Raw genomic sequence first — 21,499 nt, 5'->3', positions numbered from 1 at the left:
GGCAGAGGAGGAGGGGAGAGAAAAAAGTGAGAAAGAGCAGAGGGAGCACCAGTGTCAGGGAGGAGTAGATGCTCAATACTAGACAGGAGCAGCTACTTGCAGCCTGTGGACGACTCATAGAGGAGCTGATGGATGTTCCCGTGGTATCAGTACATCTGTGTGGGATGAAGAGGCTGAGCACAACCTTGCCGAGAAGGACTTGGCGGATGAAAAACTGAGTATGACCCAGCAATGTAACTTCCAGCTCAGGAAGACAGTCCTGTCCTGGGCTGCATCAAAAGAAGTGCTGGCCCTCTTCTCTTATGAGACTCCACCTGGAGTTCTGCATCCACATCTGGAGTCCTCTGTCTAGGAGAGGTGTGGACCTGATGAAGTGTGTCCAGAGAAGAGACGCAAAAATGATCTGAGGGCACCTTTTCTGTGAGGACAGGGTAAGAGAGTTTGGTCTGTTCAGCCTGGAGGAGAGAAGGCTCTGGGAGACCTTACTGCAGCCTTTCAATACCTAAAGTGATTATAAAGAAGAAGAAGAGGGTAGACTACTTAGGGCCTGTAAGTAGTATTAGCATTTTTTTATTGTTTCTATTATCATTACAGGATTATCTTACCCCAATAGGACAGGGGCAAATGGTTTTAAGTTAAAAGAGGATAGATGCAGACTAGATAAAAGGAAAAGTTTTTTTTTGTGATGAGGGTGCTGAAACATTGGAAGAAGTTGCCCAGAGAGGTGGTGGATGCCCCATTCCTGGAAACATTCAGTCAGGGTCTGGTTGGATGGGGCTCTGAGCAACCTGGTCTAATTGAAGATGTCCCTTCTTATTACGGGATGTTGGACTACATGATCTTTAAAATCCCCTTCTGACCCAAATCATTCTATGATTCTATGACCATAGCTCCCAACTGCTGTGCTGCTTGGGGTAAGGGGTGGAGTCTTGAGAAAAGCAGTGAAGTTGAGCCTGGGAGAGGGGAGAGGAAAGATGATATTTTAAGGTTTGTGGTTCTGTTTTGTTTTACCAGCGTCTGTTTTACTTTGCAATAAGTAATTTTCATCAAGTCACGTCTGTTTTGCCTGCAACAGTAATTGATAAGCAATCTCCCTGTCTTTATCTCAACCCACAAGCTTTCGCATTCCTATTCTTACTCATATCTCCATATCCTGCTGAGAAGAGAGAGCGAGTGAGAGCCTGGGAGGGCGTTTGGCTCTTACCCAAGGCTAACCCACCACAGTGAGCAGAAGGTTTACTGTCAAACTATGCAGGTCTCACACTTGAACAGTGCTGTGCACTGCAGCTGCAGCTTAGCTGCCTCATTTAAATGACCAGTGCAGCAGCTTGAGGCTCAGTGCTGGCTTCACACCTTCACCTTCTTGGGTGTCCAGCATCCTAAGAGGGTTTTTAGTGAAAGCAGCCTGCCTCTTCAGCCCTTTCCTCCTCACCACTAATATAAAGTACTTCAAACAACGTCTGAACCTGTTCACTTTTCCTTATAGTACCCTACCCTGTATGTGCAGATACTGTATTTCTTCCCAGGGTCTTATGCTGGATACAAAGGGGAGACTTGGGGGCTTTTGCACTAGCAAATTGGAGAGTGCACAGCTGGCTTAGTTGCAGTCAGAAGGGATGCATCTCTCAACCAGGTGTTTTGGTAAGATGTTGTCTTTGATACGAAGGAGGTAGAAGCTGCCCTCGATTACTTGGAAACAGGAGTTGGGTTCCATAAAATATTGCTAATCTCAAGAGAATTGAATCAAACTAAATCATGAGGTTCTTAAAAAAAAATTTCTCAGAAGAATAGTTTAATTGAGTTTAATTTCTCTTTTGACCTTTATGCTTTGTTGGCAGGAGTGGGAGGTCTACAGTGTGGCTGTGAGGGCACATAAAAATGCATTCACCTTCATTCACTTTCCTGTGTGCTGAGACATTGACTCCTCCATTGGTCCTCTTTCACACTTAAAGTAATCACCACCCACCTTCCTTGTGAGTTCTTCCTCTCAGCCTTTGCACTTTTTCTCCTGTGTGGCCCTTTGGTATGCAGAGTAAAAAATAATGCTGGAGTAAAACTGAGAACATTATAGAAGTCAAAGAACAAGAAATGACAGAGCTTGAATGTTATGGGCACATGTCTGTCTTAAGATGAAGGATACCTTTGTAAGTCCCTTGTGGAGAAAAAGTCAGATAATTATTGAGTATTTTGCTTCAGGGTCCTACACAGAACTCTACTTAAATTAGCAGACCTAAAAATAATAGAGCTGGAGGAGCTGCTTACTTCACATCCAGGACTCTTGCAATGTCCTGCAAGTGCTAAATGCTGTGATTGGTGAGTTTTTTGTGAGAGCTGGCAGTGCTGTTACATCATCACACAAATTATGTTCTCTGTACTTCCTACCATGCCTTCCAGCTGTGGCCCTGCAGGCAGGAGAAGGTAGCCATGTACATGATCCACATCCAAATGGGCATTTTTTTTCTTGGTGAATTATACTGATTTTGCAAATATGCATTCATTTAATGCAGTGTGCTAATTATGAAAATGTTTAATTTAACTGACTGTGTCCTTGTTGTTAATGCTTACAGTATGGATTGTGCTAGGAACGGGGTGACTTTTGACTTTGTATGTAGGCTATACATTAGGGCCATTGTGGGCTGGGTCTTTATTTTCTGGATGTTTCTGTTTTCCTCATGGAAAAGTACTGATTTATTTGCTATACTGCAAATCAGACATCAGCTCCCTGACTTAGACTCATGAATGGCTTCTGAGTTTGGATGCCCAATGGTTTAGATGCCCATGTGTGGCAGCATGGCATGTCTGGTTGTTCCGTAGCTGTCAGGAGTTTGGTGGATGCTGAACTCTGACCACAGGACTTGAAGTGACCAGATAGTTGCAAGCACCCCAAATGTTCTTGTGTGAACATTTGTTTGCCAAATATTGCAGGTGCTTTTGCAAGCCCCAAACACCTAGCACATATATTTGTTTTGTGAATACTGAGGTTAAAAAAACGCCAAACCATTCCCAGCAAAAGATTTGTAGCTGGTTAAAGGAGAGAAAGAGCACAGCTGTTCAGATAACCAAGTGTAGTCAGCAATCTTGTTTACTAGGGTTAATTTTACCTCTAGCAGTGTTTGTGCCATTGGCAAAGTGACAGTCCTGTCACAAGAAATGGTTTCTATTGAGTTCTCACCAGGGTGTGGGAGGGAGCCCAGAGTTACCAGCTGTCTGAGAGCAGCAAGGGCAGGAGCAGTTTCAAACTTAGCATTTAGGTGTTCCCATACTCTTCTGGAATGGCTGCTGTGCTTTCTAATGCTGTGGGATTGGCACATCATGAAGAATGTCAAGGTCATTTGCATATTTGTGATTCTTTATGTGGTTTGGATTTTTAAAATTCTTTAATGCTTGCAAAATATAAAGAACTATACAATTTGTTGAGTAGCACTGAAATTGAACTGAGCGTTATAAAGAGTTTGGGAAGGAAACCTAAAGTCTCTCAGTGGATGTACATATTCTGCTGCAGCCTTGAGTACAGAATCCCATCACAGCAGGGCTCAGTTCATCAAAGTGGCATTCATGTCATCTGTCTCTATCTGTCTAAAATTAAAGCATCTAGGCCAGAAAGTGCTTCAGTCCAGCTATTTTGTGTGCCTATTCTAGGGTGGATAAGTCATGCTCAGATGAAGTGGGTCTGCACTGGCTGCAGGGTACATAGAGAACTAGTTGGGATGCTGTGTCTGGGTTCAGCCCTGGAGCAGCCCCCAGTCTGGGAGAGCTCGCAGCCTCATGGTGTCATTTAAGACAGCAGTTGTGTTGATAAAGTTTCCGCTCAGAGCAGCACTTGGGAACCTCCTTTACCCCTGAGCCGGCATGTTTTCTTGGAATCAGGCCTCCAGCTTTTACCAGATGTCCCCTTCGGGCTCCAGCTGTGTCAGCTAGGATGTCACTACCCGTCAGTGCTTTTCAGAGCCGGTGATGATCCCAGAGAGATCTGACAGCAGGGCAGTCTGCGGGAAGCTGAATCTATCCATTTGTTGTAAACAATTTAGAGCTTTTGGGTTGATCTGTCCTGATGGATTCTACCCAAAGCAGACCCAGCAGCACTTGCACAAATGCTCCCACCAGCAGAGTGATGGCAGCAACCACTGGACAATAACTCCAGTGGCACTACAGCGTGCAAAGGGAATAAGGGAATGTCTTTCTGCAGTTTCAACAGAGGAGACAGGGAGTCTCAGCCTGGGTTCCATCCCCTGCACTGTGCAGTTCTCTAGATTGTGTCTCATCTAAAGCCTGCAGTGATGTTCAAGCACTCCTGTCTCTCAGCTGTGCATGTGTGATAGTGTTGACCGTGAGGCATTCTGCCAAGCTGAGTCAGGTGAACATGAGGGAATGTGGTGTAATGGATACCAAGAAGCACTTCAGAAAGGACAGAGCTGAGAAGGACTGTGTCGCTCAGAGGCAGTGAGCACATACACATAGCAAAGAGTTGGTTGTACCAGGGGAATTCGTGACAACAAATGAGTTTGCTATAGGTGTTAGCAGATGATTTCTGTGCTTGCATATATTCCTGCAGAGCCATTCTCAGGCTCTGCAGGAGCATTCTCATTTCTCAGCCTTTACAGTCACAGATGTGGTGAGACTATAAACACTGTAATCTCTCTCCTTCTTAATTCAGAATTTGGACCGTTTCTCGCTCCATTAAATCTCACATTTAATTTTATTTTGTAGAGTTTTAGTCATAGGGACAGTGTTGGGGACAGAAACGGTACATTTAGTTCTGCTGAATGGATAGGATATTAGATTGACAGTCCCTGTCAGTGTTTAATTGCAGATTAATGGGAGGTAATATGTCATTATGGCAGCTCAGTAGCACAAGTTTTGGAGCTGCACACAAAGTCCAGGCTTTCATTTCTTGTTAGAGGAGGCTACTCTGACCTGCCTTGCACAATTTCCTCTCTGTTCTCTTGTGGCAGAGAATAGGAATATTTACAGTTCAGGTACTTAATGACTCCAAGAATATGATGCAAGACCAAAGGTGTAATTTAAAGAGTATGAAGAGATGGGGAAGAACTGATACCATACAGGAATGACATAATTTCAACAATATACTACAAGGAATGAAGTATCTATGAAAAGCTTTATGCTGTGAAATGAGCAGCATTCTGCACAACATCTGCCAGCACATACAAAGGTATTATTTGTGTCCAAAATGAGTAGATATGCTCAGCTTTACTAACCACACCATGAAGTCTAGGGAGGGACTGTATTCATGGGGTGGAAAATGAGGGCATTCCATAAATGGGTTATTGAAGTAAGATTCCCAGTTATTGCCTAGTTGAGCCTCTGTCAGCTGGTACTTTAATATACTTCATGTCTTGCAGCAGATGCCTTATGTTGAGCAGGTTGATTTGAAGCTATTCTTACTGAGGACCACCTTGAGACATTTACTTCCCTAAAAAGTACTTTAAAATATAAGCATCCCTCCTTATGTCTGCAGAAAAAATAATGCTATTTGAGAATGGAATGGATTGTATTTTGGCCCTAGGGAAGAAGCTGAATAACGTGTTAGAAAGGACTTAATCACTTTAAGATTTAATAGATCTCCTTCAATTTGTCTTTCTTTGTAAGACAGCCTGTCAGTGTTGCTGTGCAGGTACCAGGCACCTCCTCAAGAGTCACTTATTCTTGAACTCACAACTGACAGTCCTGCTTGTGCAGACTGTGCAGTGTGAAGTGTCATTAGGTAGAATGGATTAATTTTTATTTTTTTTTTTGGTAGGATAGGGAAAAGGTTCTTGTGTAGCAATGGGCAGAGAAGGTCTTTATGTCTGACTGGAGTCACATGGAGCAATGTTAACTGTCCCAGAATGAAAGATATGGCTTGAAAACGTCTGTGGCAAGCACAGGGCTGCCTCTTGTGTGACAGATTTCAAGGCAGCAGTTGTAATGCTAATTAAAGGAGAAGAGGGAGCCTGCAGGTGAGGAGTTTCAGATGTATGTGACAGATCTGCTGGGAATTTTATCTTGTGCTTTATGAAGTATGGCTACCACCATGTTTGTTTGTGATAGACCCTTTGTTTATGCTCCTGACTCTGGCATTTTACCTATTTAACTATTTTGCGTGTCCAGTTGTTCTCTGCTGCTGTAAAAGTGGGAACTGGCAGAGCTTAGCAAAATTTACTCAGAGGATAGCAAGTCTGTTATTAAAGCTTCTGACCCAGATGGGCCAGGGATGCTTCTGTATGGAAACAGCATGTCTCTTAATAATCTGATGTAGTTTGGCCTTCAAGGTTGCTGTATGTGAGAGTGTTTTGGACTTGTGAAGTGCTGTGTATTCCTGTGCAAAGAACAACCTTGCCATGCCCAAACCTCTGTGTCAGAGTAGCAGCCCAGGGAGAGCATCACTGCAGCTGCTATTGCTCCCTGTTCCTTACAGGTAAGAGAGGATGCAGCAGCAAAGTTTGGGCAGTGGAGTAGCCAGGCTCTTCCTCTTCTTCCTGTTGGCCTGTGTGTCTGATCACATCTGGGGAGAGAATCACGAGCAAGGAATCAGCAGCAAGGGGCTGAATGCAGTGCCACCGTCTGGGGGCAGAGGTGCACCCTGCAGGGTCCAGGTGTGTTCCTTTGGGTCTAGCTGAGCTGGAAAGCAGGTGACTGTGTACAGCCACCTGGCAAATGTTGCTGCCTCACTGGCCTGTGGACGGAGCAGTGTGAGTACTTCCTTATCTCCTCCAGGCACAATCAGGTTGCCTAGCTCAGGTCAATGATTTGTGTTGTTTTATATTAGCACTGATGATTTATTTTTCTTAAGTGTAAGAATGTGGTTTTGACAAAAAAGGAACTTTTCAGGGAACACTGTGGGGAACAGCCAGGAAGGAAGTGCAGTGAGTAGCTGAAAGTTGTGAAATTCTTTTAATGGTACACAGGGATCTAGGAAAAAAGTCTCGAATGGCCTCGGATTAATAACCCTCTGCCCTTTGCTCAGGACTTATTTGACAGTAATGGGTGAACAAAATATTAGTGTATTTATGGTTTGCATAACCAGGCATAATAAATATGTGTGGCTAATACCACAGAATGACCAGGCTACTTCAGAAGAGTGTTAAGATCCTAATAATGCCTTTGTTTAAAAGGCATTAAGCATTGAGATGCTATCTCAAGTCTAAAACTGGGGAAAGTATTTATCATTAGTACCATACTGCCAGATTTAGTAGTGTGAAAATAATGCAAACAGTCATCTGTAATGCAAATGTTGACATCTGATTAATAGAGAAAATAACACAAACAATTAATCCACAAGGGAGTAGATCATTATAAATGTAAATTAGATCATCAAAGGGTAAGCCACACAGAAATAAAACTATCCCAAAACATGATTAATTATTGAAATTCCAGTAAAAAAGGCATCTATAACAATAGAGTCCTTGGAAGACATGTCAAGTGGTTCATCTAGGTTCTGGACAGGGTTATTTTACAATACAAAAATTGATTGGCTTCATTATAAATATGATGGGGACATCTATTCCATCCAAAATACAGTTCTTTTTTTAGTGACAGAGCACAGCCTTAGCACTAAACTAATTTCTGATTTGCATAAGCCAAATTTTTGCTATAGAACATAGTTTACTTGGATAATTCAGGAGATACCTGCTTGCATTTTTTTTCAGGGATAGGCATAGCCTTTACATAAATAATGTAATTGTACCTGCATATGATCTTAATCACCCCAAGATAAAATTTTAGAGGGAAGGCTGTCTTTCTGGTCAGCTCATAGAGATTTGTCAAAAATTAGTTTCTCTTCTTGCCTCTTAGAAAAATTTTCAGGTGACCTTGGGCAGATCACTTCATCTTTGCTGTGCTTTGTTCTCTTAGTTTTGAATGTTTCAGCTTAATGATGTATAACATGAAATTATTTAAATGGTCTTCATTTCAAGTAATGCTCAGAATCTACCCTTGTAAAGTCCTGGTCACTTTTTTAAAAGCTCAGTTATTCTTTTCTAGCAAAGTAGGGCTTGCTGCTCTTCAAGTGCTGTTAAATGTTCAAGCGACTTCTGCTTTAAAGATACACAATATTTTAGCACTGTTTGTAACATTAAAGACTAGCATTGTAATCTGCATCTTTTCTGAGGTTAAATGTTACATTTTCCTATTATTAGAGACCTACTTAGGAACTTGGCAGCTTTCCTCCCTTTCTATTCACACTAGACTCAGTGCGCTTTACCGCAGCAGTTTAAGCGCATTTTGCATGGCATCATGGTGGTGTGCTGAACACCCTGCAGAACTGGCCTTGTGAGACACCTTGCTCCTTATGCAAGGCCAGTTGGATTTTAGATACCAAAAGTGGCCAGATAGAAACTTTCTAACACAGTTTTGAGTGTTAGAAAACAGGCATTCTTTATTGCAGAGCATTGGCATTCAGACAATCCTTCCTCTAATTAATTGCATGCCCTGAGAGTTGGCTCAGCAGAGATTTTATCATGTTACACTGGTTACATATTCATTAGCTATCCCTGCTTACTTGATGTATGTAGATTACTTTATTTTGCATAGTCACGCCCCTTATTGGAAGGCCTTACATGGCTCTTTGGCATACTCTTGACTTCTATTTTGTCAGTCTCATCTACTCCTCTTTATTTGATAAGAGTAAAATGTTGTTCTGTTCTACTGTTCTTATCAAGTTCCCCCTTTTCTTGAGACTAAGTTCCTTATGGGAACTAGTCTCTTACTGTTTTTCATTTTATAGCATAATGGTTACAACAAGCAAGCTAAAACACACATAGCAATTATTGTGCTGACAGTTATAAGCAGATGTTTTAAGCAAGTCCAGCTGGGTTACCAAGAAGTAAGTTTGGTCTAGATATCTTCAGATCCCCAGGAGGTGTCATCTGGAGCTGTGTGTTGTAAAATTTGAGTTTGTTTCCAAATTTCCTGGATATCCGTAGACATTCTGTCACGTTGATTGCAAAACAAGACTTGAGCATCTTGGATTTTTTGATTACCTGAGGAGATTTGGCCCTTTTAGTTCTGGCATAATGTATCTGTGATTCTATTCTGCCCAGTTTCAATGCAGTTGAAGTTGTCAGTGGGAGTTTGAAAGGTCCCCTCCACTTTGACTGGAGCAGATAGGTTCCCCAGTCTTTTAAGTAGACCCAATCTCCTGGCTGGAACTCGTGCGCTGGTGCGTCCAATCCCGTCAGTCTGGAGATCACCACTGCTGGCTGTAAATCCCATGAAGTTTTATAAAGAGAAATGAGGTAATTATTGAAGCTGGCCCCTCGTTAGAGGTGTGTGTCTCCTCTGACGTGTGGTATGTGATAGGGTCGACCATACAGCAACTCATAGGGGCTTATTTTGCTGGTGTCCCACAGCTGAATTCTGATTCGTAGTACAGCAACATGTAAGGCTCGGACTCCTGTCCTGGAGGTTTCCTGGCATATTTTACCCAATTGCAATTTGTATAATTCATTCAGTCTAGTTTGCCACTAGCTTGTGGCCTATGAAGGAGTATGAAGATCCCAAACTATTTCTTCCTATACTTTCTTAACCTAACTATTGTACCTATTGTATATACCTATTGTATTGTATCACTTCCGCATTAGAGTGGGAGCTAATGACGTTCCCAAAGGTACCTCAGATCTAGTTATTATTTCATGCAACAGTATTTTAGTCACTTCCCTAGCCTGATTGGTGCAACAAGGAATGGCTTCTGGCCACACAGAAAAGTTGTCCACCAGAACTAGGAGGTGTTAACAATCCCCTTTTCTGGGTAATTGAGTGAAATTAATCAGCCAATATTCACCTGTAACATTTCTGGATTTCATGGCTCCTAGCACTACTTTATTAGCTGTGTTAGAGCTGTTTCTTTTATAAACTCTACATTGTTGTATTCTTGATTGTACAATCTGAGCTGTTTAAAACCCAATTACGGATTTTTGTAAATGTTTCAAAAGTTTTCCAGTACTCTAATGAGTGGCTTTATGTTCACAATCCACAATTTCACGCAAGATCAATTCTGGGGCTATTATTTGCCTGGTTGGAGTAACTGCCAAGCCTCGTGGATCAAATTTTGCTTCTATGGTTTCAATTAATTGACAGTCCCTAGCACTATACTCTGATTTTTCTCCTGGGAGAGGTATCTCTGGGAGGGGTATTAAAGATACGTTTTCTAAAGTGCCTTTTTCTGCAGCCTCTTTGGCAGCCTTATTGGCTAAATGATTCCCCAGCTCCAGTTTGGTCTTACCTGCTTGGTGTGCACTGCAGTGCATAATAATAAAACTTCTATAAAACTGGCTTCTGGATACTTTCAAGCAAATCCAAGATTTGTTTTCCATTCTTGATCAGTGTGCCTTGAGATGTCAAAAGGCCTCTTTCCAGATGGCTCTGTGTGCATGCACCACTCCAAATTTTTGTATTTTGAATCAGTCTGAATGTTAACTCATTTTCCTGTGCTCAGTTCCAAAGCTCGAGTGAGTGCAATTACACATTGGAAGGAGTGCCCCTGATTCAATTACCTCATGGTGTGTAGTCACTGGATATCCAGACAGTAATTTTCTTTGGACAAAGCTGCTCCCATCAGTAAACAGTTCTCAATCAGGACTTGCCAAGGGTCTGTCTCCTAAGTTGGGTCTGCTGGAATACACTTCTTCTATAGCTGTAAGCAAACAAAGCAAAACATAGTTGTGCTCTGTTGTTCCTTCTACCTGTTGGGCAGATAAGAACACAGAGGGTTAATGATAGAAGTCGTTTTGATTGTCACATTGTCTCTCTCCAGCGACACTACCTGGTACTTCAGCATCTGGCTGGGAAAGAGCCAGTGGCCCCCTTTTTGCTCGAGTACCGACTGCACCATGTGTGGTGCAAAAATGATAATCCCAAATGACAATCCCAAAGCCAGTTTTCAAGCTTCCTGGATCAAAGAACAGTAGCTGCTGCTGCCCTCAGACAAGCAGACAGCCTTGGCTGACATTTAATTGCTTTGAAAAGTAGCCCACAGCCCTCCTCTGCTCTCCAAGGAACTGCGACAGCACTCACAGTGCTGTGTAATGTCTTGCATAGGTAAAATAGTTCTAACAGGTACGTGGTCTGGGAGCCCCAAAGCAGGGCCTGCATAAGGGCTTGCTTGAGCTGTAAACAGGCAGCCCATGAATCATCACTGCAGGCTAAAAAGTCCTTCTGAGCTGTCTTCAAGAGCTTACATAGTGGCTCTACTAACAACCCACAATTGCTAATCCACAGGAGACACCATCCCACCATCCCAAGAAATGTAAGCTATAAGTCCTTACCGTTTGTGGCAGTGGGTGTTGGTAAATTGCTTCTTTTCTTTCCTGTCCCAGCCTCCTTTGTCCTTGGAGAGTTTTGAGTCCCAAGTGGGTTACTGTGGTCTGGAGTATTTCTGCTTTGTCTTTGGATTCTCTATATCCAGTTAGTCCCACAAAAGTCTGCAAGGCCACAGTCTGATCCCAGCATTGCTGTTTAGTGTCAGTGGCTATCAGAATGTCACCTCCATACTGTAACAAGACTCCAACAGGGTTCTGATTTTTCCATTCCTCCACTTCTTTTGCCCATTGATTTCCAAATACTATAAGGCTATTTTTAAACCCCTGTGGGAGAACCATCCAAGTCAGTTGGCTTCTCCCTCTGTTTGCATTTTCCCATTCAAAAGCAAATAGCTCTCGAGTCTCACTACTCAAAGGGATGCAGAAAAAGGCATCTTTCAAATCTAATACTGTAAACCATTTCAGTTTTTCACTCAAGGTTGCTAGTAAGGTGTAAGGATTTCCTGCTACTGGGTGAATATTTTCTACTGTCTTTTTTATGGCTCTAAGGTCCTGTACCAGCCGGTAAGCCTTTCTTTCAGTTTGCATTCTTAACTGGCAATACAGGGGTATTAAATTTGGATTCACATTCCTTCAATAGGCCATATTTTATAAATTTTTCCACAAGGGGTTATAACCCCTTATGACTTTCTGTTTTCAAAGGGTATTGCTTTTGCCTTACCAGTCCTGCTGTAGGTTTCAATTTAATTCTTACAGGCTCTGCTCTTTTGGATCACCCAGGCACCTCTCCAGCCCAGACTGTCAGGATCACTGCATCCTCAAGTGATACTGGAAAATGTATCACGTCCAGTTTCAGAGACTGTAATGCAAAAATAGAGGCTTCCACATAATTAGGTTCTGGAATAATAACCAGTATTTTGTCATTTTAAAATTTGATTTCAGCATTCAGTTTTTTCCAAAAATTCTCTCTCAAGGAGAGGCTTTGGCAAATTGGGTAGATGCAAAAACTGGTGAGTCATCCACTGTTTTCCTAATTTAAAGCAAATGGCTGAGTTTTGTGATTCCCTGTTGCACCAATGATTGTTAGAGACAAACTCAAGTTTCCTCTTGCTGTATATATAAGTTACTAGCTCCTGTATCCACTAAAAATCCTACCTCCTCATTTACCTCCTTGTTCCCCAGCTTAGCTGTAAGCAGAGGTTTTGCCAGGGAAGAATCCTCCAGTCCGCCTCAGTTATTGTTGATGACAGCCACAGGCTGTCCACATCCTTGTCCCCTTCCTTTCCCTGGGGGCACCATTCCCCTAGAAACTCCTTCATTAACTCCAACTACTTTTTGTTTAGTTATTTCTTGCTGTTTTTTTCTGTTCTGAAAAACACCCCAAGTAACATCTAACAGCTTCCCTAAATCATGCTGGTCTTGTCCCTGAGCCTGTTGTAATTTCCTTCTGATATCATCTGAGGCTTGTCCCACAAATATGGGGGCTAATTGAGTTTTTCCTTCCTCTGTTTCAGGATCAATATTAGTATATTTTTCAGCCGTTTCTTTCAGGCAATTAAAAAATGCACTGGGGGATTCCTTACCATCCTGCTTAATTTCAAGTAATTTTGACATATCGATAGCTTTTGGTATGGCATTTCTAATTCCATACAGTATCCATTGTTGATATCTATTTAATCTCTCTCTAAACATGGGCACAGTGGGGTCCCACTTGGGATCCACAGTGGGGAAATTAATGTCCAGTGTACCTGACAAGTTACCTGTCAAAATCTGCTCTTCCACAAACCTCCTACTGGTTATAACAACCATCTCTCTTTCTGTACTGTCAAACAACATTTCTAACATAGCATCTATATCCTTCCAGTCTGGATCGTGAAGTTTTATCAGCATTTCAAATGCTTTTGCCATTTTGTCTGGGTCATCTCGGTAGGTGCCAGCCATCAACTCCCAATTATTAAGGCCTGTTCTTGAAAATGGAACTTCTTCTGTAATTGGACCCTCCATACCAGCTGCCTGATGGAAGGCAGCTGCTCTCACATCTCTCTGTTTAGCAATAGTAGTCTCTGCAGCCAGACTAAAACCCTCTGTTCCTTGATACATCCTCTCTGTTTCTTCTGTCTTCTCCTCTGCTCCTCGAGACATCCTCCCTGTCCTCTCTATCTTCTCTTCTAGACCTGCTAAATCCACCTCTTTGCATGCCAATTCTCTCCTAGTATCAGTCTCAGCAACCTGGTTTTCTGTTCCCCCATGCAACCTGCAGTTCAGACTGAACATAGCATCTAAATCATCCTTCATACTGGGGAGATGTTTAGAACAAGTTTGTCCTATGCTGCACATGGAACAGCAATGTTTTAACCATTTTCCTTGATTGTCCTTTTCAAGAGCCAACACAAAAGGGTCTGAGGGGACTGGATTCAAGCCACAATCTTTCTGCCATTCAGGATGATTCCGTAAAGTGAAAAACATATCAGCATACATAACCTCATCCCATTTCTGTTCCTGTCTTAAAAACAACATTAACTTTAACAGTGTATTGTAATTCAGGGTTCCATTTTGTGGCCACTTTTCTCCAGAGTCTAGTTGGTACAATGGCCACCTCTGATTACAACACTTAATCAAATTCTCCCTGGTTGCCGGTCCCCCAGGGGGGCCTCCAATCTTTTTCCAATGTTGCAAAAGGCAACCGAGTGGGGATTTTTTCAGAATGCCCCTTTTAGATTGCCCACTGCCCATCGCTGAGTAGTAAACCAAAAATGATACAATACAGATACAAATGCAAATACAAAGCAACTATGGATTGGTAAAATCAAGTCAAATAGTGAATTCTGGAATATCAAATAACCCACCCAATGCTCTGGAAAAGCCACACGTATTATATGGGCAGGATTCCCAAAAGAATGCCTTATTATCACATAGGATCTCCTTACCTGTGTCCCAGACTGGTCCGGGGATCTGTGGTCTTCTCCAGGAAAGTCCCGGTGCTGGCGTGAAGATCCAGAGATCCCTCGGATCCACGGGAGATCAGGCAGAGTGTCCCACTGGGAGCTGCCAAATGTGATACCGAAATCGGCCAGACAGAAACTTTCTAACACAGTTTTGAGTATTAGAAAGCAGGCATTCCTCCCTGCAGCGCTGGTCACTCGGAGCCTCGAGTGCGCCGGGCGTCGCGCAAGCAGAGCTTTTATCCTACACGCTGATTACACATTCATTAACTCTCCCCCTTACTTGATGTGTAGGGGTTACTTTATTTTACATAGTCACACCCTTTATCAGAGGTCCTTATGTGGTTCTTTGGGGCCTGTCTTCAATGTCTGGTGTCCTTTGTAGGGGGCTGTCCCTCGACCCCCACTTTTGAGTAACTGCAGTATCATTGTTTTGCATAAGTTCTACTGTGTCAGCCTTGCAGAGCTGAGCGGGCATCCTGATTGTGCTTTGCATTACTTTTGTTTCGTTGACCTTATCTGCTTCTCCAAGGCTACCTTGTTCCCTTTATTTGATAGGAGTAAAAACTGTTGTTCTGTTCTGCTGCCTTTATCTTTTTGATATCTGTTGCTGGAATGAGTATTTGAAAGAGTGTCAGAGAGAAGAAAAATGCGGGAAGTAACTCCGGTACTGGCAAGCAAGGCCTGTGAGCAGTCAGGACTTGTGGTGGGGTCCAGAAAGGGCTGACATGAAACATTTGTATACAGGACAGGTTGACAAGAATGTTGAAGCTGAAATAGAATCCAAACAACTTTGTCTGGCTGTTCAGTTTATTTTTTTTTTATTTTTATTTGAGGAGACAAGATTTTCTAAATATTATATTGTGAATAAATATTATTGAGGACATACCATATCTTTCCTCACTTTCTCTTACAGTAAGGAACAGAACCCCAATCTGGGCTAGCTTCTGGGTTAGAAAGTGGCTCAGAACAAATTTTGTGTACTGCTCTCCTTAGATGTTTATATGCTTCTTGGTCTGTCCAGATCTTTGTCTAACCTTCTGTATATTCCATCTAGGACAGAGTCACAAGCCCTGGTTATGTCAGAAAATCACATCACCTCTCTTGAGCTCCAGCTTTTCTTTTGCTTTGGCACCTACTTTTTAATTCAGTTTCATTAGAGTCTTTTCTTTAATCTGCTTTGAAAGACAGGAGGTTGAAATCTCTGTGAAAGATGGGCCTCCTTGGAGTCCCTTGGCTGTTAACCAGCACCAGATCTTGACTGGTTTCACACAGGATTGGCATCTCAACCATGGTTTGAAATTGTTATCCAGAAATTTTCCTTCACTGCGAGCCACAGTCAGTAGTTTTTATTGCTACTGAATATTATTTTCATCCTTGGCAGACTTAGACTTAGCTTTTGCAAATATCACTAGAGTGCTGGTGCTTGTGATGCAAATTTCTGTAGCTGAGAAGGCCACCTGATGGTAAAGGTTTCTGCTTCTTTCTTCAGTCAAATGGCTTTGAGGAATTTCTTAGAGGAACTTAGTTGGAATATTGTATTGGGTACCTTTTTGCTTTTGAGGTTCCAACAGCTAGATTTAAATGCTGTAGAACATATATAGAAAACCCAGGAAATGAGAAACAAAAACCTGCCAATAAAAAGCACTTCTGCATTTTTTATACTGTTATTATATCTTAAACCCCAGCCCTTCTGGTCTGATTCCTGTGTACAGCTCTCCTGTACAGGAAAAAAACCTCGGCTCTGACTACCCTTCCATTTTGTGCTCCTGAGCCTCTGGTGGTACCAAGTCACTTCTGTAAGCATCCAAGTTTAAATAGCAGCCTTTTTAGCCTGCAGTGGAAAGTGTCTCACCTGGTCCCCTTCAGCCTAAGGAAGGATGAGTGCAGTGCCTTGCCCTGAGGAGCTGGGAACGTAAAGGGTAGAAAATGTACTTTCCTGAGTTCCCTTAGGGCTGTACAGAGAACCCTGGAGGGATAAAGGCAGCTGAGAAGAAATGAATGTTGGTAAATGGTATTAAAAGCTAGCAGACAGGGAGACATATGATTGCAAGATACATAGGGCTGTTAAGTGAGGGAGACTGTGAACCCAATTTATGCCAGTGGCATGAGGAATGAAACAAGAAAGGTGGCACTCAGTAGGCTCCCTTGGCTCCTCATAAATTTTAAATTGTCTGCCTTTCCTTTTTTTAATATCCTGTGAAATGAAAAGCCGGGGTCATTAGAAGATGTGCTGGTGAAGGTGATGTGAGAGAAGAAATTTCTGTATTCTGGCCTTCATTTCTCTGATTGTCAATGATTTGTTAGTCAATTATCTGGCAATTGGATATATCTGTAGTTTGTTAAAGTGTAGATTATGTTTTTCAATTTATCTTGCCTGCATCTTTAGAACCACAGTTGCCATGACAATATTTTGGGTTCATTCCAATGAAGAAAAGGATTTTAATTTTTCAGCACCCTCTGAGCAGAATGGCACTTAAACTTCATATATTTCTATAATTTTAGTGGGAATGTAAAGAAGTTGCTGTTTAAAACAAACATCTGGGGGCCTGATAATTCCTGGAAATAACTTTAATTAAGGGGAAGAGGAGAAACAGAAGGAAAGGCAGCCTTTGGTATTGGACTAGGACTTTTGTGTGTGGTGCAAAATGACCAAGTGCTCCCAGAGAGCAAACAGTGCTAATGAGAAATTACCAGTGAGGTGCGAGCAATTGCTCTGCAGAGCAAGACTCATGAATTGGTCTATTAAACTTTGTCAGTCCCTTCTCATTTCATCCTCAGCTGACTTGCAGCCCTCTAAAAAATGAGGTCTAGGCATATTTGCCATAGATTTTTCAAGTCGCTCAGGAGGGCCATAGCAGCTCTGCATGTTGTGTGCTGTGATCCGTCCTTGTGGGAGGGTGCTAGGAGCATCAGCATCACATGTGGATTTCTTCTGCTTGTAAATAGGTTAAGGCTGTGTCTTGTGATCTGGTTGTAAGTTCTCTAGAGGTCAGCAGAGGATTTTGATAATTATTTTGGCCTTTCCATGAGAACCTTCACATTTGAAGTATGGGGCTTTTTTGACCAATCCAATATGATCCCTAAGAGTGGCCATTCTATTTGGTGGCAATCCGAATTCCAGCTGGATGAAGTCTCAGCTTTTCATTGTTGTCTCTGTTCTTCACATGAGGTAACCTCTGTTTTTCAGGAGGGTGTTTTTAAACTGTGTCTGTCTCCATAAACTTTCCAGGCATAGTTGGCTTTGCAAGCTGGGAAAAAGGTATATTTAAAGGCATTATTTAAATAACTCCCAGACAAAATTCATTAACTTCAGTGAAGTGTCCTTAGGCAAGTACCTGAAGTGTCTTATATTCAAGAAAGACACACAGGTCAGCCTTCTTCCTCCTGTCTTTTGTGGATGCCATCCAGATGTGTACTTGTTAAAAGGCTGTATGTGTACTCGGCTCTCAGTGAAGTGGGGTTCTCACCCTGTCCCCTACAATGTACGTATCAGTAGCAGTCACATATTGATACTGGTGGGGAGTGGTGGGGAATAATTTACTGATTTCTGAACCAGTTAAACTCATTTAGTGGAAGAGAGGGTGTTTTAAAGCTGGATATGTCAACTGAGTGTCATTTCTCTGGCATCACAACTTTTTGAAAACAAAAGCTATGTACTGTCTAGAGAGTTTTCTGTTGAACTTTTAATAACTTTGTGATCAGGTGCTGCGCAGGTAATTGGTCTGTGTGCAACCCAGAATGTTTCAACAGGAGCATGTACATGACCACCAGTTTGTTCTAATTAAATAATTGCTTTGATTAAGCTGAATGTAATTAATGCAAATTAGATAATAGAGAAAGGTAAGTGAGCAATTTAACTGCTGTGGGTTTGTTGCAGAATTTTCAATGATTTATTTTGTGGCAAAGAAGAAAGCATTGGAAAATATTGCTACTGAACAGCTCAAATGAAAAGGGATCATCTTGCAGTTTGCATGGCTGCATGTTAGACTTGTGCTGAAAGCTTTTTTAAGGTTGTATGACAGGGTATAGTTAGAGCTGGGAGGGAGGAGGCCTCTCCCTCTCCCTCTCCCTCTCCCTCTCCCTCTCCCTCTCCCTCTCCCTCTCCCTCTCCCTCTCCCTCTCCCTCTCCCTCTCCCTCTCCCTCTCCCTCTCCCTCTCCCTCTCCCTCTCCCTCTCCCTCTCCCTCTCCCTCTCCCTCTCCCTCTCCCTCTCCCTCTCCCTCTCCCTCTCCCTCTCCCTCTCCCTCTCCCTCTCCCTCTCCCTCTCCCTCTCTCTTTTCCTCTTTTTCTTTTTTTTTTTTCCTCTCCCTCAAGGAGTTTTAAGGCTTAGAAACCTTGAATATGCTGACAAGGTGGTGTCATTGCCTGAAGTGGCCCAGCAGTGTCCATGGCTCAAAGGGCAGTGATGCAGTGCTTGGAGATGAGGCAGATCTAAGGTCAGGCTGGGCTGTTGCAGTTCAGGTCAGGGAGGTAGAGGGCCAGGCACAAGTTTGGGTGAACAAGGCAAGGCCCAAAGGTTTGAGCTTCATTGCAGCTCCACAGCAAATAAATGAGTTATTCCTGAGATGAATGTCTTCTCACTTACCACGGCTTTGGTTGTTATTGGCAGGGTTTTTTTCACCCCTTATTCTTTTTTAAAAATTTTATTTTAAGCACCTGAAATGCCAGCCTGAAACCAGAAAAACTTTATGAAAGCCAGGCAAATGACAAAACTGTTATTTGAATTTACCACAGTGTTTGTGAGTGCTGTGTCTTCGCAGGAAATAATGTGCTCATCTCTGGCATGGTACTGGAACAGCATTGAAAAATGTGCATTCAACCATGGGTTGAATTTTTCTGTGTTTTAAATGTTTCTGTCTAGTCCCAGAGCAAAGAAAGCCCAACTCAAACAGGCATAGCTGGGACACAGGATGAAGTCTTGATCACCAATCTTGCTGAACAGAGCCCAGCCAAAAAGGTATCCCCAGGCACAAGCAGAAAGCATCAGAACTCTTCCATTTCAGTGCCTTGTATCTGAGGAATTCCCTGAAAACTGCTGCCAGCAGCAGTGCTGGATATTGGGAGACTGACAGTCAGTGGATTCCTGATAATTTTGTCCTTGCCACTGCTGCTGTTAAGGATGAACCGCAATAGTTTGGTTGTCAGTGGAAGCTAGAGGGGAGGGCAGGTGTGATGCCACACTGATTTCCTCCTTGTTCTCACCAGTATAACTGTCCCTGCTTTCAGAGGTCTGAAGTCACAGGCTGAAGTATAGAATTTACCTTCTTTGTCCTGTTATTTTAAATGTCTTCTAAGAATCAGATAAGATCAAAGCCCCTCAAGTGTGCTTTAGATAAACAGCTTGCTCTTTGTAAGCAAAAGCTAAAGATTGAATTGCCTTAACATTTTATAATCTTTCTGATTTCACATGTTGAAGTTGAAATGCATTGCAAAAGGCCCTTGTCATTTTTCTGAAGTCTGCTGGATCTCTGAGGATGGGATCCTCACTTCCGTGCAGTCTAATTTCTGTATCTAGTCCTGCAACCTTCAGAATCCTGATGTAAGGTTTTGTTTTCCTCAGGACTGTGCTGGCTTCTGGACAGTTTAGGTATGCTTGCTGCTAAATTATATCCGATGAGAAGATACTAGAAGATAAAATACGGATTTATTCTCTGGAATACCTCAGCTACATGAGTTGCTCGAGGGTGAAACTGGGTGACTTCTCATCTATCAGTACTGTCCTATTCTCCATGGTACTGATCTCTGTTTGAGCTGCTGGAATTTATTATTTGGGGAATGAGCTTTCCCAGCCTTGGCTCTAATCTTATTTACTTGTGAACAATCTGTATACAGCATTGACACAAAAAATTTCTGTGCCAGGCTAATACGCAGTGCAAGGGATAACATATTTAGATGTCTGTGTTGGATTTGGGAGGCTGTGAAACTCATCATTCCTGCCTTTTCTTATCAAACAGTTGACTGCAGCATTCTGCTACCATGCAGCATGTCAGGAGGAGAGGTATTTCTGTCAAGGGAAAGAAAGAAAATTCAGTCCTTTTCTCTTTCTGCTCTGTTGGTTCAGAAGATGCAGAGCAGAGAAATGTGATCCCTGAGGATTTCTGCAAATAGTGAGATGAGGATATATAGACAAGGCAAAAATCAGCTACAGGATGCCATGCATTGAGAAATTCCAGATTCAATTGACTTTTTATACCCTAGCCTTTAAACTGCCTTTTGGTAGTAGGCATTATAGATGATGCTGTGTTAAGGCAGCAGACAGCACCATCAGGGCGCTTCCATGGCCACAGCAGGGGTGGGGTGGGGTGTTGTCAATGAGCCATCAAATTCTTATGCCAAAATGACTCTTTAAATAATCACTTTTTCTACACAAATGTCAGAATTAGTGATTCTTTATTGGTGGTAGAGCATTTTGTCAATCATCTCTCCCTTGAAATGAAAACAATGCAATTAATAATGCTGAAAAGAAATGTTTCACAAAGGACTGGAAAATGTACTGATTTTGAGTCCTGGTGAAAAACAGAGCTTTCAGCGTGCTGCTATTTTTGAAAAAAATGTTTTCTGACCAGGCTTCTTTTGATAAGGAGTCTCACACATCAGGGAAGATGAGGAGGTAATGACTGTCTGTCTGATGTGTCTGTGTGTGTGCCGTGCTCCTTGCTGCTTAAAAACATATTCTCAGGTGAGACCTACCTGTGAAGATTATGCTCATTAGAGCTTCTCTCCAGCTGCAAAGGCAAGGACTGTGGCTCACATGGCTGGTATTCAGGTATTCTCTAATCTGCATTTGGAGACTTCCCCACTCCTTCCAGTTGCCTGGCTGTCCTCAGCAGCTGACTCAGACCTGCTCTTAATCCCAAATTTCAGCCACAGCTGAACCTTGTGTACCAAGGCAGGGAGGTCTTGAGTTATAGATGTTTTCCCTGCCAGGACACAGACTGCCCTGTTTGTAGCACTTAGGACATGATGAAAATATACTTTATTTAATCTAATCTGTTTAACATTGGCCGTATTGCCAGTGCCCTTCAGATTCCTGGTTTGTGTTAGTGATATTTTTTTCCTTCCAGCTGAAAACTGAGCTACTTGTATCAGCTGGAGTGGCTGCGGAAGAGCAAGGAATTGTTTTTTGTATGAGGCTTTCAAAGTAATTATTTATGATTTTAAGATGATTGGATATGTTTCAGTGTCAGCACTGGCTGTGCATTTTTAAGAATGCTGTTGAAACTTTCATACAAAAAATACACTATATATGTTCCTAGGATATTATTTTATTTGATTAAAGAAAGTTTTTGATGCAGTGCTG

At 42.3% G+C, this 21,499-nt stretch overlaps 1 protein-coding gene and 1 long non-coding RNA gene across 15 annotated transcripts in view; one reads left to right on the top strand and one right to left on the bottom strand.

The window, feature by feature from the left end:
- TSPAN4 (tetraspanin 4) overlaps window positions 1-21,499 on the top strand; it is a 415,828-nt gene that overhangs the window by 124,009 nt on the left and 270,320 nt on the right. The gene's annotated exons all lie outside the window — the stretch shown is intronic.
- Window positions 6,869-14,411, bottom strand: LOC111930741 (uncharacterized). Its single transcript, XR_015288713.1, has 5 exons — window positions 14,183-14,411; window positions 11,977-12,114; window positions 11,262-11,579; window positions 10,220-10,679; window positions 6,869-9,197 (listed from the first exon to the last, which is right to left on the bottom strand). It is a non-coding gene; the product is annotated as an uncharacterized LOC111930741 (long non-coding RNA).

The sequence above is a fragment of the Cyanistes caeruleus genome, chromosome 6, assembly GCF_971803275.1.
Source record: "Cyanistes caeruleus chromosome 6, bCyaCae1.hap1.1, whole genome shotgun sequence".
Taxonomy (NCBI): Eukaryota; Metazoa; Chordata; class Aves; order Passeriformes; family Paridae; genus Cyanistes; species Cyanistes caeruleus.
This window is presented reverse-complemented; position numbering and strand designations above follow the sequence as displayed.